Source organism: Anomaloglossus baeobatrachus, chromosome 3 (assembly GCF_048569485.1).
Source record: "Anomaloglossus baeobatrachus isolate aAnoBae1 chromosome 3, aAnoBae1.hap1, whole genome shotgun sequence".
Lineage (NCBI taxonomy): Eukaryota > Metazoa > Chordata > Amphibia > Anura > Aromobatidae > Anomaloglossus > Anomaloglossus baeobatrachus.
In genome coordinates, this window is record NC_134355.1 from 519,102,668 (window position 1) to 519,118,617 (window position 15,950).

The 15,950-nt window shown below is 46.6% G+C and overlaps 1 protein-coding gene across 7 annotated transcripts in view; it reads left to right on the forward strand.

Moving 5' to 3' along the window:
- The window catches only part of LOC142295483 (cysteinyl leukotriene receptor 1-like), a 50,001-nt gene that overhangs the window by 25,369 nt on the left and 8,682 nt on the right, over positions 1 to 15,950 (forward strand). The window lies entirely within an intron of this gene.

The following is a 15,950-nucleotide window of genomic DNA, read 5'->3' on the forward strand; positions in this document are numbered from 1 at the left end:
GACAAAAATAGTTATGCTAAATATATCTAGTAGTGGTTAGAGTAAACATGATTCAAGGGTTAAAGAAGGTGGCGCCGAAAACACACGTCGGGGTGGACGTCACAGCTACAGATCCGTTGCTGCTGAGTGCAGAGGTATATATATTTTGTCCTTTTTACTGCCATTGTGTGCTATCTATATATATCTTTAATCTATATATGGGATTGTCAGCTCTGGTCTTTTGGTTCCAGGTGCGGTGGCCATTTACCAAATGTACATGCCCCTGTGAGTGATTACTCACTTCCGGCAGTATTCTTACCTGACTGTAATGGCTTTATGTGCCATTGTGTGCTCTCTCTATATATATCTTTAATCCATATATGGACCTATCAGCCCTCGTTTTATGTTCCAGGTGCAGCTGCCATTAATCATATGTACATGTTCTTGGTAGTGATTATTCATTCCCTTGCAGTATTCTCACCTGGCTGCAATTGATATAATCGATATATGTGAATTTGGGGAACTTTGCCTGTACCCACTAATATTCTAGATTCATGCACATACCAATACCTCTTTTCCCAAACTACCTCATTGTACTCGACACTTTATTACCATCTGCTCACATACTAATTTGTTCTCTGTCAGGCATGTTTCAGTGTTTATTATAGAACTTTTGCTTTTACCTTATGTATAAACATTACCTGACTTTTCATTTTATAAAGTGATCAACTTAGTCTGTATACGATCTCTGTGACGCCCCATTTTTCCAGAACAGCTTTTATGTCTTGTATGTATTTAATAAAATATTTTTTTGTATAGACCTCTTGTTTGGTTTTTCTCCTTTGGTCCTCTATGACTGCTGATTGATGATGACTGATAACTCCCGGTATCTCCTTACCATTGTTAAGGATGTACTGGAAGTTGTAGGTTCATGCAATACAAGTGTATATGGGGATGACCTGACACTACAATTGATCTACCATATATTGCTTGTGGTTCTGGTGATGTATTTCTGTACTGATGAGGGTTTCAATGCAGTGTTTCTGTACTAATGGGGTTATATGGCTGTGTTGTGGGGTTATAATTCTGTACTGCTGGTGGTTCTGGTGATGAATTTTTGTACTGCTTGGGGTTCTGGTGATGTATTTCTGTATTGCTGGTGGTTCTGGTGAGGAGTCTCTGTACCGTTGGTGGTTCTGGTGAGGAATTTCTGTACTGCTGGTGGTTGTGATGCTGTGCTTCTGTTCTGATGGGGGTTCTAATTTGTATTTTTGTAATTTGTATTTCTGTACCTCTGATAGTTCTGGTGATGTATTCCTGTGCTGTTATTAGCTCTCATCCTGTACACAAGTAACAATTCATAATTTGTAAATCTATGTTACACATGGCTATATTAAAGACGTTGTACACTACTTTAACATTTATGACCTACCCTTAGAATAGGTAATCAATATATGATCGGATGGGGTCTGCTTCCCCCTGCCAATTGCCTGTTGCAGGCACCGGCTGCGGCAGAAGACGACCGGAGTGCTCAATTCCGGATCTCCCCTGTCTTCTGATAGTGGCCTTGGCTGGGTACTGTACATCCACTGCTATTCAAATCAATGTGGTGGATGTGCAGTACCCGGCATACTCACATGATTGTCCAATCTTGCCACTGGCATGGTAGAATCCTAAATGTATGCAGAGCATGTATTGTGAGAATCCAGAAGTCTGCAGTTACTTAGTGACTGCAGAGTAGAGTTGAGCGCGGTTCGCGGTTCGTGGTTCTCCAGTTCGTGGCTCAAGTGATTTTGGTGGCTGTTCTAGATCGAACTAGAACTCGAGCTTTTTTGCAAAAGCTCGATAGTTCTAGATACGTTCGAGAACGGTTCCAGCAGCAAAAAGCAGGGCTTTTTACAGCTACAGTGTGCAGGAGCCATTGCTGGCAGCCTGCCAGAAGCTTGTAACCAAGATAAACATCAGGTATCCAACCAAAGCGCTTTGGTTAGTAACCCGATGTTTATCCTAGTTACGTGCAGGAAGCCCACACTTCCCCGCTCAGCTCGCTCCACCCCCTCCTGCCCGCGGCATGTACACACGTACACACACACACACACACACACTCTGCACACATGGCCCCGCTCAGCTTACCTGCGGTGATGAAGTCCCGCCATCCCGACCTCAGCGCTGTCACTGTCCTCCATGGCCGCCGCTTGTCACATCACCTTCTCTCGCTTCCGACCCGAGACTGACTAGCGGTGATGTCACGGGCCTCTCGCGATACTTGGCTGTGAAGGCGGCGGTCATTGAACTCAGTGACAGGTGCTGTCGGCAGTGCAGGAGATCAGCGCAGGTAATGTACCTCGCTGACAGAAGCACTTGTCATGCCCTGCAGTGACCTGGGCTGACCTATTGATGTTAGCTCAGGTCACTGCACTGCTCTCCCAGCCAATGGGGAACATTCTGCTCTTCATTGACTGGGACAGTGTGGATCGTCATGGCAACCCCTTGGATTACACCAGACCTGGATTTGGTTTTCTTTCTAATAAATTGGTTAAAGAGGGAATGTTTTGGGGAGTGTTTTTTCAAATAAAAATGTGTTTGTCGTCTATTTTTTTTTATTACTGACTGGGTTGGTGATGTTTAGGCTGTGAAGGCCCAATAACTATGGACCTTACCACCCTGAGAATACCAGACCACAGCTGTCCGCTTTACCTTGGCTGGTGATCCAATTTGGGGGGGGACCCTACTTTTATTGTGTAATTATTAATACTTATAAAATAATTATAAAAAAGAGCCTGAGGGGACCTCCACATTGGATCCCCAACCACGGTAAAGCTGCCAGCTGTGGTCTGTAGGCTGCAGCCGTCTGCTTTACCCTAGCTGGCTACAAAACTAGGGGGAACCCTACGTCATTTTTTTTTTTTTTTCATTTTTTTGGCTAAATACAAAGCTAAGCACCCCTTAGTGCCACATGAAAGGCACCAAAGGGTGCAAAATTCCAAAATGCAGGAGAGTGGGACATTATGTGTCTTTCTGCCATTATAATGACAGAAAAGACTGATATGAAGTTCACAAGCACAGGAAAATCACCAGAGCGCTCTACGCTGTGAAAACCAGTAGAAAATGGCACTGGAGGGAACATGTGACCGCCTCATGTAGGATGAAGCTATGGATCCTGGGTAAATTTATGCATTTACCCTCCTTCAGTTTTTTTGCAGTACACAAAAAAAACGGAAGGCACACGGATGACAAACAGATGACATACGGACCATCTACGGAACGGAAACGGATGCCACACGGATGCACCCGTGAAAAAAAACGGACTGTTTTTTGCAGACCGCAAAAATGGATCGGTCGTGTTAATGTAGCCTTATTCTGATGGGCCGTTTAGAAACAGCAGGCAGAAATAAGTGAATAACGCCCCCCAGCGTCAGAAAATCTCCGGGGTTTCAGGGCTAGCTGAGACCCTGGAGATCATGATTCAGGACGGTTTTTCCGGTCCCCGCTCACGTGATCACAGGTATACACCGTACACCGATGATCACGTTACAGTAAATGACAGTGCCGGTAAAAAATTATTTATCTCCCATCTGGCATGAACAAACACTTCTCCACTTCTTCTCCCCTTCTCCACTTCACTTCTTCTCCCCTTCTCCACTTCTTCTCCACTTCTTCTCCACTTCTCCACTTCTTCTCCACTTTTACTCCACTTTTTCTCCACCTTTTCTCCACTTTTTCTCCATTTTTTTCTCCACTTTTTCTCCGTTCTTTTTCTATGGTCGGTCTACCCATTAGCTCTGCCATGCATAGTGTAGCTCTACACCTACTGCACATGTTACTTTATGATTGACATCTCTTTCGTACCAGAGCTGTCTAAGCCTACTCTGACCCCATATTTGTCATTACTATATTGTCCTTGTACTGTATTATGACATTTGTATCATGTGTTTCATTTCTTGCTGTGTTGCAATTTTTTTGCTGCATCCCAATTGTACCTCTACATTGTTCGAGTTTATGTTATTGTTCTCTCACTCTTATGTGATACTGATTATTGTCATTTTTCATGATTACATGCAGATAAGTCCAATCTGACGAAGGCTCAGGCCGAAACGTCATTTGTAACTTGTTTTGGACAAAAACATATATGCTTATGAAAATTTTTTTTTCTTAATACGGACCAATAAAGAGTGATTTTGCATTACTATCCGTTGTGACTTACTGACTTAGTCTGGGAGATTTAGAGTGCCAAGGTTACTCACTAATTTTATCTATTATTACCTCTGAGCACCTATATACCAGTGAGCAGAGCTTCCTCTACAGTAGTTCTCCTGATTAGGCATGCCCTTACCTCATGAGCAGGGCATTGCAGCTTTGGTAGCAACCATTACGACATGGACTCTGCTGCTGTGGACCCGGGGAGAGTGAGTGCATATTCATTGCACCCACACTCCTCACATGAAGGGTCTGCACTCCTAGAAAATGGGGGATACCTTCCCTGAGTGTCTCCCCCCCCATATTCTAGACGGTCCAAAGTCGTCGTGGGACCCCTTTATTTTTTTCTTACAATAAATCGGTGAAAGAGGAAATGTTTTGGGGACTGTTTTTTCAAATAAATTTCTTTTGTCGATTATTTTTTTTTTTGTTAGTACTGACAGTTTATGATGTTGGGTATCTAGTGGATGGCCACGTCTGGGGTGCCTGCGGCCTGCTATTTTTAGGCTGTGAAGGCCCAATAACTATGGACCTTACCACCCTGAGAATACCAGACTACAGCTGTCCGCTTTAACTTGGCTGGTGATCCAATTTTTAGGGGACCCTACTTTTATTGTGTAATTATTAATACTTATAAAATAATTATAAAAAAGAGCCTGAGGGGACCTCCACATTGGATCCCCAACCACGGTAAAGCTGCCAGCTGTGGTTTTCAGGCTACAGCCGTCTGCTTTACCCTAGCTGGCTATCAAAAATGGGGGGACCCAACGTCATTTTTTTTTTTTAACTATTTTTTAAATAGAAAAAATTAATGGGCTTCCCTGTATTTTGATTGCCAACCAAGGTAACGGCAGGCAGATGGGGGTGGCAACCCATAGCTGTCTGCTTTATCTGCGCTGAGAATCAAAAATACCGCGGAGCGCTACGTCATTTTTTTAAATATTTATTTTTACAGCACTGTGATGTCCAGCAATCAAAATACAGGGAAGCCCATTTTGTTTTTAGTTATTTAAATAAATAATTAAAAAAAATATATATGGGCTCCCGCTGCATTTTTTGTATTGCTAGCTAAGGGTAATCCAAGCAGCTACTGGCTGCTAACCCCCACTGCTTGGTGTTACCTTCACTGGCAATGGAAAATCCAGGGAAGCATTTTTTATTTTTTTTGCCAAAAAACTACAAAAAAAGGACGTGAGCTTCGCCATATTTTTGTATGCTAGCCAGGTATAGCAGGCAGGTGCTGGAAGAGTTGGATACAGCGCCAGAAGATGGCGCTTCTATGAAAATGCCATTTTCTGAGGCGGCTGCAGACTGCAATTCGCAGCAGTGGGGCCCAGAAAGCTCAGGCCAACCTGTGCTGCGGATTCCAATCCCCAGCTTCCTAGTTGTACCTGGCTGGACACAAAAATGGGGTGAAGCCTACGTCATTTGTTTTCTAATTATTTCATGAAATTCATGAAATAATAAAAAAAAGGGCTTCCCTTTATTTTTAGTTCCCAGCCGGGTACAAATAGGCAACTGGGGGTTGGGGGCAGCCGTACCTGCCTGCTGTACCTGGCTAGCATACAAAAATATGGCGAAGCCCACATAATTTTTTCAGGGGGCAAAAAACTTCTGCATACAGTCCTGGATGGAGTATGCTGAGCCTTGTAGTTCTGCAGCTGCTGTCTGTCTGTATGGAGAAGAGCAGACAGCAGCTGCAGAACTACAAGGCTCAGCATACTCTATCCAGGACTGTATGCAGACGTTTTTTGCCCACCAAAAAAATGACGTGGGCTTCGCCATATTTTTGTATGCTAGCCAGGTACAGCAGGCAGCCACGGGCTGCCTCCAACCCCCAGTTGCCTATTTGTACCCGGCTGGGAACCAAAAATATAGGGAAGTCCGTTTTTTTTAATTATTTCACTTATTTCATGAAATAATTAAAAAACAAATGACGTGGGCTTCGCCCCATTTTTGTGTCCAGCCAGGTACAACTAGGCAGCTGGGGATTGGAATCCTCAGCACAGGTTAGCCCGAGGTTTCTGGGCGCCTCTGCTGCGAATTGCAGTCCGCAGCCGTCCCAGAAAATGGCGCTCTCAGAAGCGCCATCATCTGGCGCTGTATCCAACTCTTCCAACAGCCCTGGAGCCGGGTGGCTTGTTGGGTAATCATGAGTTAATACTGGCTTTGTTTTACTAGCCAGTATTAAGCCAGAGATTCTTAATGTCAGGCACGTTTGACCCGGCCATTAAAAATCTCCAATAAAGGGTTAAAAAAAAGACACCACACAGAGAACAAATACTTTAATAGAAATAAATACACAGACACATTAGAGACTCCATCTTTATTACCCCCTGTCAGCCCTCCACGATCCATGGTCTTCTGTCTTTCTCGTTCAACAAATGCAGCTCTGCTACATCACTGCTGCATGGGGGAAGACGCTGCTTCCCGTGGAGCATTCACTCCGTGAAAGCTGCACGAGAAGCAGCGTGCAGCCTTCACTCCGTGAGTGATCAGTGCTGCTAGCAGTAACAGCGGTAACGCTGACAGACGCGTTACCATAGCAACGGTGCTCCCGGAGCCGCGGTTAGCGGTGCCGTCACCGCTAACTGCGTTGCTGTGGCAACGGTGATCTCCGTTAATGACCTGCTGTGTCAGCCGGTCCCTAACGGAGCGGGGAGTCGACCGTGTGCTAGAGCATGTCGCCGGTACACGGCGATACACAAATGTGCACTGTGTACCGGAGAGATGCACTCGCAGGTCCTACATGACGTGTCATAGTCATGTGACCAGTCTGTAGCCAATGAGATAATAGCCACGTGACTGGTCACATGGCTATTTTGATGTCACGATAGGTCCTGCATCTCTGCTGGCTGTGCCGATCACCGGGAGGATTCAGCGATCATCGGATGGAATAGCGGCAGGAGACAGAGTGCAGGAGGGATCGCGGGGACCGGTAAGTGTTATGGCAATGTTTATTAACTGTATGTGTACATTTATAATGCATTTTTATGTGTTTGTGATTGCCTCCCATTATAGCCTATTGGTTCGAGTTCGGTTCGTCGAACATTCGACGAACCGAACTCGAACGGGACCTCGGCTCGGCGAACCGACCTCGAGCCGAACCGCGACCGGTTCGCTCATCTCTATTAAATTGATTAGATCATCTCTAATGTTCATGCATTAAAGTAAATCAAGCCTAACTTGATCTTATAGTTCATTGTGGACTAATAAATCCTGGGACATACATGCCCCTAATTAGTAAGTCGAAGAAGTCTCAGCCATTGGACTGGAAATAATATGATACTACTCAACTGGAAGCAAAAGCATTCTGAATGTTTGTGCTTGTAGAAAGCATGTGAACTTGACACGCCCGCAACAAGTCCTAGGGTGACTCGTTACCGGGCAGCAGTTCTGCTTCTTTGGCGCTGCGGTGACGACGCCCAGTTCCGTGGCCCAAACGGTGTCATTTAGGGAATAGGAAGATGATGATCACAGTTTATTCGTGATGCCACCTGTGGTATACGGCAAGTTAGATGTCGCCACTGCGGATTTGAGACCTCTAGGGCAGATGATGATGCAGCTTGGATGATGCAGCTTAGATGGTGCAGCTCTTCACAGGTAGAGCTGGGCCCCAGGGAACCCTGTGCCAGTGCCTGTGGACCCTGTTGGGTGGCGTGAAGCTCTATCCCTTGGTCCTTTTGGGTCACCTTCCAGCGAATTTCTGTGTGGTTGTGATTTTGGTGGTTGAAGTCACCTTAACCGCTGGTTTTGCTAGTGGAGTACGTAGGTTCTTCTCCTCTAGCCTAGGGACCAGTTCCCGTGTTGCGGCCAAGTCCTTCCACATGTAAATTATATGTGGAACAAGGCCACAGAAGGTTAACTCCCGTGGTCTCTAGGACCCCTTCTGTCTGTGCCCCGGCTGAGCTGTACCAGATCCAAGACTGGGTTCTTTGCTCCTCCAATGCTCCTCTCCTTTCCTTCTTCATCCACACTCCACACTGTCTGAATGTTCCCACTCTAAAGACTCCCCCCCCCCCGGCTTTGTTTCAAGGATAATCACGCCCTTGCCATGTCTGGGGACGTGTTATTGAGTGAGGGTGTTGTGATTTAGGTGAACCGGTTGTGACCTCCTCCTTGCCCAGAATGGAATACCGCACCTCTGGATGAGGTGCAGTAACTCTGTGGTGACTGAAGCCTCAGGGGCGCCACAAACTCACACACTCATCTGGAAATGCTCTCATGCAAGCTCAAGAGAAGTATTCAGTTTCACTTATCCCCTCACTGGTCCTTTATTATAACCTTACTATTGTTGTGTGGACTACAACAATATTGTCTTGGTCTTGAATCAGTAGTTAGACATTCTAGATGAAACCATGTGAAAAACTTTGGCTGCACACATAGGATCGAACATGTGAGATTTAAAGTCAATAGTTGTAACCTGTTAAAACGTATGTAGTAAATAGTCAAATCAAAGATAAAAATAACATTACATCAGTTACTGTATTGCCTACTTCAACCTTGTGGTGATGTGGTTTTCCCATTTTTTGTAAAGAAAGATTATTCATTGTATAATGAGTAGAGATGAACGAGTACTGTAATATTCGTAATTAGAGATGAGCGAACCGGTCGCGGTTCGGCTCGAGGTCGGTTCGCCGAACGGAGGTCCCGTTCGAGTTCGGTTCCACGAACCGAACTTGAACTGCATAGGAAACAATGGCAGGCAATCACAAACACATAAAAACACCTAGAAAACACCCTCAAAGGTGTCCAAAAGGTGATAAACAACTGACAACACAACACAAACACATGGGAAAGTGACAAGGACATATACTCATGCAAAAACAAAAGAGCTGGACAAGGAAAAAGAGGAGGAGACACAGATATATGAGTATATGCAAGGAAACATCGATGCCATTACTGTGCAACTTGAGCCCTGCTCATTTTAGCCTTCCAATCTGGATAAATTGCCAGAGCTTGCCACGTACGCCTTGGGGATCTTGTCGTGTCCTGCAGCCAGCGTTCTCTCGGAACCTGTCTTCAGTGCTGCTGGGGGTCTGCTGGCAGATAAGCACACGTGTCTGTCCACTGACAATGTGGACATGGCTCTCAGAGGACTTTTCTTCCCGTGGGTCAGCCAGGGGACGGGAAAGGCACGCGTATTTTTGATTTTTGAGAGTGCTTCATGCAAAGCATCTGTTTCATTTTGAAAAGGGGGATCAAGTGATGCCAGTCAAGTGGGGTGTGTGTGGCCCAATTAGTGGCAATGAGGAAGACTGTGGTTGGAGTCCCCTCGCTGTGTTTCTAAAAGAACCAAGATGAACAAGTCATGGCTCTCAGAGGACTTTTCTTCCCCTGGGTCATCCAGGGGACGGGAAAGGCACGTGTATTTTTGAGAGTGCTTCATGCAAAGCATCTTTTTCTTTTTCAAAAGGGGGGTCAAGTGATGCCAGTCAAGTGGGGTGTGTGTGGCCAAAAAAGTGGCAACGAGGGAGACTGTGGTTGGAGTCCCCTCGCTGTGTTTCTAAAAGAACCAAGATGAACAAGTCATGGCTCTCAGAGGACTTTTCTTCCCCTGGGTCAGCCAGGGGACGGGAAAGGCACGCGTATTTTTGAGAGTGCTTCATGCAAAGCATCTGTTTCATTTTGAAAAGGGGATCAAGTGATGCCAGTCAAGTGGGGTGTGTGTGGCCCAATTAGTGGCAACGAGGAAGACTGTGGTTGGAGTCCCCTCGCTGTGTTTCTAAAAGAACCAAGATGAACAAGTCATGGCTCTCAGAGGACTTTTCTTCCCCTGGGTCATCCAGGGGACGGGAAAGGCATGCGTATTTTTGAGAGTGCTTCATGCAAAGCATATTTTTCTTTTTCAAAAAGGGGGTCAAGTGATGCCAGTCAAGTGGGGTGTGTGTGGCTCAATTAGTGGCAACGAGGAAGACTGTGGTTGGAGTCCCCTCGCTGTGTTTCTAAAAGAACCAAGATGAACAAGTCATGGCTCTCAGAGGACTTTTCTTCCCCTGGGTCATCCAGGGGATGGGAAAGGCACGCGTATTTTTGAGAGTGCTTCATGCAAGGCATCTTTTTCTTTTTCAAAAGGGGGGTCAACTGATGCCAGTCAAGTGGGGTGTGTGTGGCCCAATTAGTGGCAACGAGGGAGACTGTGGTTGGAGTCCCCTCGCTGTGTTTTACATGATTTTCGAAGGGCATGACATGCCTAAGAGGTTGAGTTTCATCATCTGCAACTTGTTGGCAACAGAAAGGCTGGCTTTACACCCTTTTGAGACCAAGGATTTTCGAGACCTTATGCCCATTGCAGTGCCCCAAGAGCCGATGGCCAGTCGTCACTCCTTCTCCAAGAAAGGCGTGGCCGCGCTACCACAGCAGGTCGCACACAACCTCACCGATTCCTTGAGAAACTCTGTGTGTGACAGGGTGCATTTCACCACAGATACTTGGACCAGTAAGCATGGACAGGAGAGTTACATGTTGCTGACTGGGCACTGGGTAACTATGGTGAGAAATGGAGAAGGGTTTGCTGTACAAGTCTTGCCGTCCCCACGACTTGTGTGTCAATCCTTCCTCTGTATGTACAAGTTCCTCCACTGCTTCTGCCTCCTTAACCTTGTGTGGGTCCTCCACCTCGGCCCAAACCCTGTGTGGTCAGGCCACCCTTCCTTGTAACTGCGCCCAAGGAATCCAACACACCTCCTTACTATGCTGGCTGCAGAGCTCAAGGCCATCAGGTGGTCAAATGTTTACTTTGAAATGTAGGGGAAATGTGAGACACTGCTGAGGAATTGTGGACGGTTAGCTCTGGAGAGTGAGACCGAGTTTCATCAATGGTTGTCTACACTCAACCAGCAGTCAGGGAAGGTCGGGTGCGACAATGATGCAAACCTGTGTGCGGCCCTTCGTCAGGGCAATGTGACACACGTGCCTTGTATGGCTCACGTGTTGAATCTGATTCTCCAGCAATTTTTAAAATACCATCCCGGCCTACATGGCCTTGTGCAGCGGGCACGCTGCTATGTGCTCACTTTCATCCTTCGCACCCAGCAGCTCAACAACTTTCATCGCTCCTGAAGTCTTAGGGTCTGGCGGTTAAACGCCTGAAATGCGATGTTCCGACACGCAGGAATTTGAATCTGCACATGTTTCAGCATCTGTGGCAGCACCGCAGAGCCCTGCTGAAATACGGTATGACGTATACCCTGGGCTAACTTGATCCAGAGGAGGTGCAGATCACGCTGCTGGAGTGGTGTCAGATCAAGGACCTATGCACCCTTCTACACAGTTTACAAATATCGACAAAGATCTTTAGCACTGGCGATGCCATTCTCAGCGTGACAATTCTGGTCATCTACAAGATGGAGCACACTGTATGCATTATTCGGAGTCAGGTGTTGGTCCAAGAGGAAGGGGAGGAAGTACAGGAGTCATATGCAGAAGGGATAATAAGATCTACAAGGTCCAGACGGTGAGCGGCACCTAGGCGGCAGTCATGATGGGGGAGAGGGATTAACAAGGGCGCATAGTATCAGCAAAAATTGTTGAGGAAGGTGCAGGAGCCCATGAAGAAATGGAGGACAAACTGGTGATGGGCCTGGAAGACTCAGCAGATGAGTGAGAGCTTGCTCACATTTCGGTTGTGCGAGGTTGGAGGAGAGGGCAGAGGAAGGAGGCACGATTCTCACCTCTCTGCCACCAACACACCAAGGACTTGGTCCTCCTGGATGCACAAGACACATGAGCGCCTTCTTGCTGCACTACCTACAACATGACCCTCGGATTGTACGAATTCGAAGTAATGCTAACTACTGGGTTGCCACACTGTTAGATCCCTGGTACAAGACAAAATTTGGCGAAATAATTCCTGCCATAGAAAGGGACGCACGTATACAGGAGTATCTGCAGAAGGTGGTACGGATTCTTAGATCTGCTTTTCCAGTAAACACCAGTGCTGCACAGAGTGAATCTCAACGCTTTGTCATGGATAAGAGGAAATGGTCTTTTACTTGTCCACATCTGAGGGACCGAGGGCTGGCTTCTGTGCTGAGATGGCATTGAGTACGGTGTCCCTGCAGAGTTGCACTTTTGGTCATATACCAAATCAGTTGAAAAAGGACAAATGCTGGTGGAAAGGGGAACAGGTGTGTTGGAAAGGGGAAAAAAGTTTTTGTCCGTGGGTTTTTTGGTTAAGGAAAAGTAACATATGATGAAGAAACACCATCTGTTACGGTGGGACTGGCAGATTTGGATAAGGTGGTATATACTATGTTACCGCTATATAACGAAAATTAATAAGAAAAGAAAGAGAAACGTATATATCCCCATCAGCAGTCAATGTCCACCGTGCTCCCAGATGGAAAAGGAGAGGTTGGCAACTGGAAGGTTAGGTGGAGGATACAGATCTGTGTGGCTGTGAAACTAATAGTTGCCTGAACCGAGTTAGACGCCACTCGGATCTTGAGACTGGGAGCCCTTTTAGCGTCACAGGGTCCACACGCCCACCCAGCCCAGGAACTCCCTGTTAACATTACAGGGGCCATTGAGTACGCTGACTGTGTGCATTGGGGCCACACCTGTGGACAGCAAGCGCATCAGCAGCAGCAGGCCTGTTAATGCCACTGGGCTGCACAAGCAGGACTTGTAGGACAGGAGCTAGTCTTAACCATTCTGCGTTACCAACTGTGGTGGCGGCCTGCATCGACGCCCTATCCCTGCCTACCTCTGGCCTAAAGCCGCAATGGGTTCAACACATGGAGGTGTGCTCTTTCGGAGCATAATAGAAGACTGCGCACCTCCTTGTTGGCTCCAGCCCGTTTTATAACCTGGGTCCGCCCCAAACCAGGGTGGACCACAATGCACCTCCTGGAGACAAAAGCAGAGTGACACGTCCTGAGTGGCATAACTAGCGTCCTATTTGGAACCGCAACTTCATTAATGACCTCATGGCTGCCACGACACAAACACCTCACCAGTCATCGTCTGACCATCAATAATGAGGTGACAAGTCATAGGGGCGGGACTCTGCAAGCCATTTGGGAGTGGCCTGGCCACATCGTCAGGACACCTGATGCCCTGTAGTCTATATGGGCCCCCCCACATCAGGGGCAGGGCCAAAGAGTTCATTACCGGACCTAGTTTCTGATGCAGTAAGTGCCTGAGCATGGTCAGTTGCATGAAATACAGTCTCTGAAAAAAAACTATCAGCTTTAGCATGGTGTCTCGGCACAAAACAGGACTTAGACCAGGCACGGAATGTAAGTACCTGTGCAAAGAGGCTTTTCACACTAAGTGTGGGAGCATGCGCTGTATCCCGAAATGAAGACTTAGCCTCAGGAATGGCACAGTCAGGCTGAGCATACTCACTAGGTGAAACACTGTAGTTAGGCTGCAGCTGGGGTAAATCGGCACACGCATGCGCACTAGCTGCCTCTCCACACTTACACGTGGAGGAGAAATTAATTGCTCTTCGGGTGTGGACTTGGAGATGCTGTCTATGAACAGAAGGAAAAGCTAAAGGAAGCCTCACTTTCTATCCCTCCGAATTATCAAATGCAGCAATGAATTCCCTGAGTTTGCTATAACATTAGCGTAGCAAAATGTGCATGAGGGTGTCATGCAGAGGTGCTAGAAATAGCTTGTCACCAGTGGGACAATAACGAAATACAACATCCAGTTCTATGATGCCACTAAATGGCAGTATTTTTTGCTATCATTATAGCTTATTAAAAACAGGCCAGGTGGGTGTCCTGCAGAGGTGCTGCACATAGATTTGCACCAGTGGGGCACTAATGGAGTACAACAGCCACTTCTTGTATGCCACTAAGTTTACTCAATTTTTGGTATTATAATGTCTTAGTAAGTAACAATGAGTTTGAGTGTGCAATGCAGGCAGAGGTGCTGCAAATATCTTTGCACTACTGGGGCAATACAGCAGTCCAACAGCCACATTTAGGATGCCACTAAGTTCACTCAGTGTTCGCTAGTATAATGGCTTAGTAACAATGAGTTTGAGTGTGCAATGCAGGCAGACGTGCTGCAAATATCTTTGCACTTGTGGGACGATACAGAAGTCCAACACCCACGTTTAGGATGCCACTAAGTTCACTCAGTGTTTGCTAGTATAATGGCTTAGTTATAATGAGTTTGAGTGTGCAATGCAGGCAGACGTGCTGCAAATATCTTTGCACTACTGGGGCAATACAGCAGTCCAACAGCCACGTTTAGGATGCCACTAACTTCACTCAGGGTTTGCTAGCATAATGGCTTAGTAACAATGAGTTTGAGTGTGCAATGTAGGCAGACGTGCTGCAAATATCTTTGCACTACTGGGGCAATACAGCAGTCCAATAGCCACGTTTAGGATGCCACTAGGTTCACTCAGTGTTTGCTAGTATAATGGCTTAGTAACAATGAGTTTGAGTGTGCAATGCAGGCAGACGTGCTGCAAATATCTTTGCACTAGTGGGACAATACAGAAGTCCAACAGCCACGTTTAGGATTCCACTAAGTTCACTCAGTGTTTGCTAGTATAATGGCTTAGTAACAATGAGTTGGAGTGTGCAAAGGGCAGGAGGGTACAGTGGCAGGGTTGTGGGTCTCTGGGTAGAGGAAAGGAAGCCTGCCTTTCTATCCTTCCTAATGGGGAAATGCAGCGAGGAAATCCCTGACCTTAGCTACACAGACGCTGTCATCTTGTGTAGCTGTTAAACTCTGTTTTCACTGACCTGTCACCTATGGCTCTGACCCTGCCGGTATGAGCCCTTAAAAGGACTGATAGAAAGTGCTATCCCTAAGCTGTCCAGCGCTGTGTATGGAGCGTATACAGCAGTATCAGCGATAGGAGCTGCGCCAGTGATGTCTGACACCAAGGACGCAGAAGGCAGATAATGGCGTGCTGGAGGAAAATGTCCGGTTTTATAATGCAGGGACATGTGACATGGACATCCTATCACACATGCTGTTGCTTCTCTGGCTAAAAGTCCACTTAGCTGTGTGTGTGTCTGGGATTGGCTGACATGCTGGCCCGCCCCACAACACGCGCGCGCTTAGGGAAGGAAGACAAGGGAAAAAAAAAAATGGCGATCGCCATTATACATACAGCAGTGATCTGAATGCGCTGTTCCCGCACACTATACACTGAAATGTCATAATAGTGTGAGTCACAGAGTGACTTACACTATTACAGCGGAAAGCCAGCTAGGAATTAGCTGTTTTTTTTGCTGCTAGAACCGTTCTCGAACGTATCTAGAACTATCAAGCTTTAGCAAAAAGCTCGAGTTCTAGTTCGATCTAGAACAGCCCCCAAAATCACTAGAGCCGCGAACTGGAGAACCTCGAACCACGAACCGCGCTCAACTCTATTCGTAATCGCTATACTCATAACGAATACTTTGTTTTACTTGTGTATTTGTTACGAATAGCGAATACAATGCAAGTCATTGGGAAATTCTGCTGAACCCAACAAAGAGTACTGGGGGCCTAAGAAAAAGGCTGAAATGGATGGGAAAGTGATGAACTGAATGGGGAGAGCCTGGATAATATACCTGCTGCATTTCTGACTCACATATAGTTTCTGGGAATAAGGATGACACAGTATTACGCCACTCATTCTCTCTCCCTCTCCCTGTCTCTCTCTCTCTAAGCGCTTCATACTTACTGATCACCGCCGGTGTGGCTGTCACACTGCTCCCACTGCCTCTCATTCTTCTTCCCTACCGTCTCATTAGCCTCATTACATATTCACTACACCCACTCATTAGGCTCATATATATTCACTGCTTCTCCTG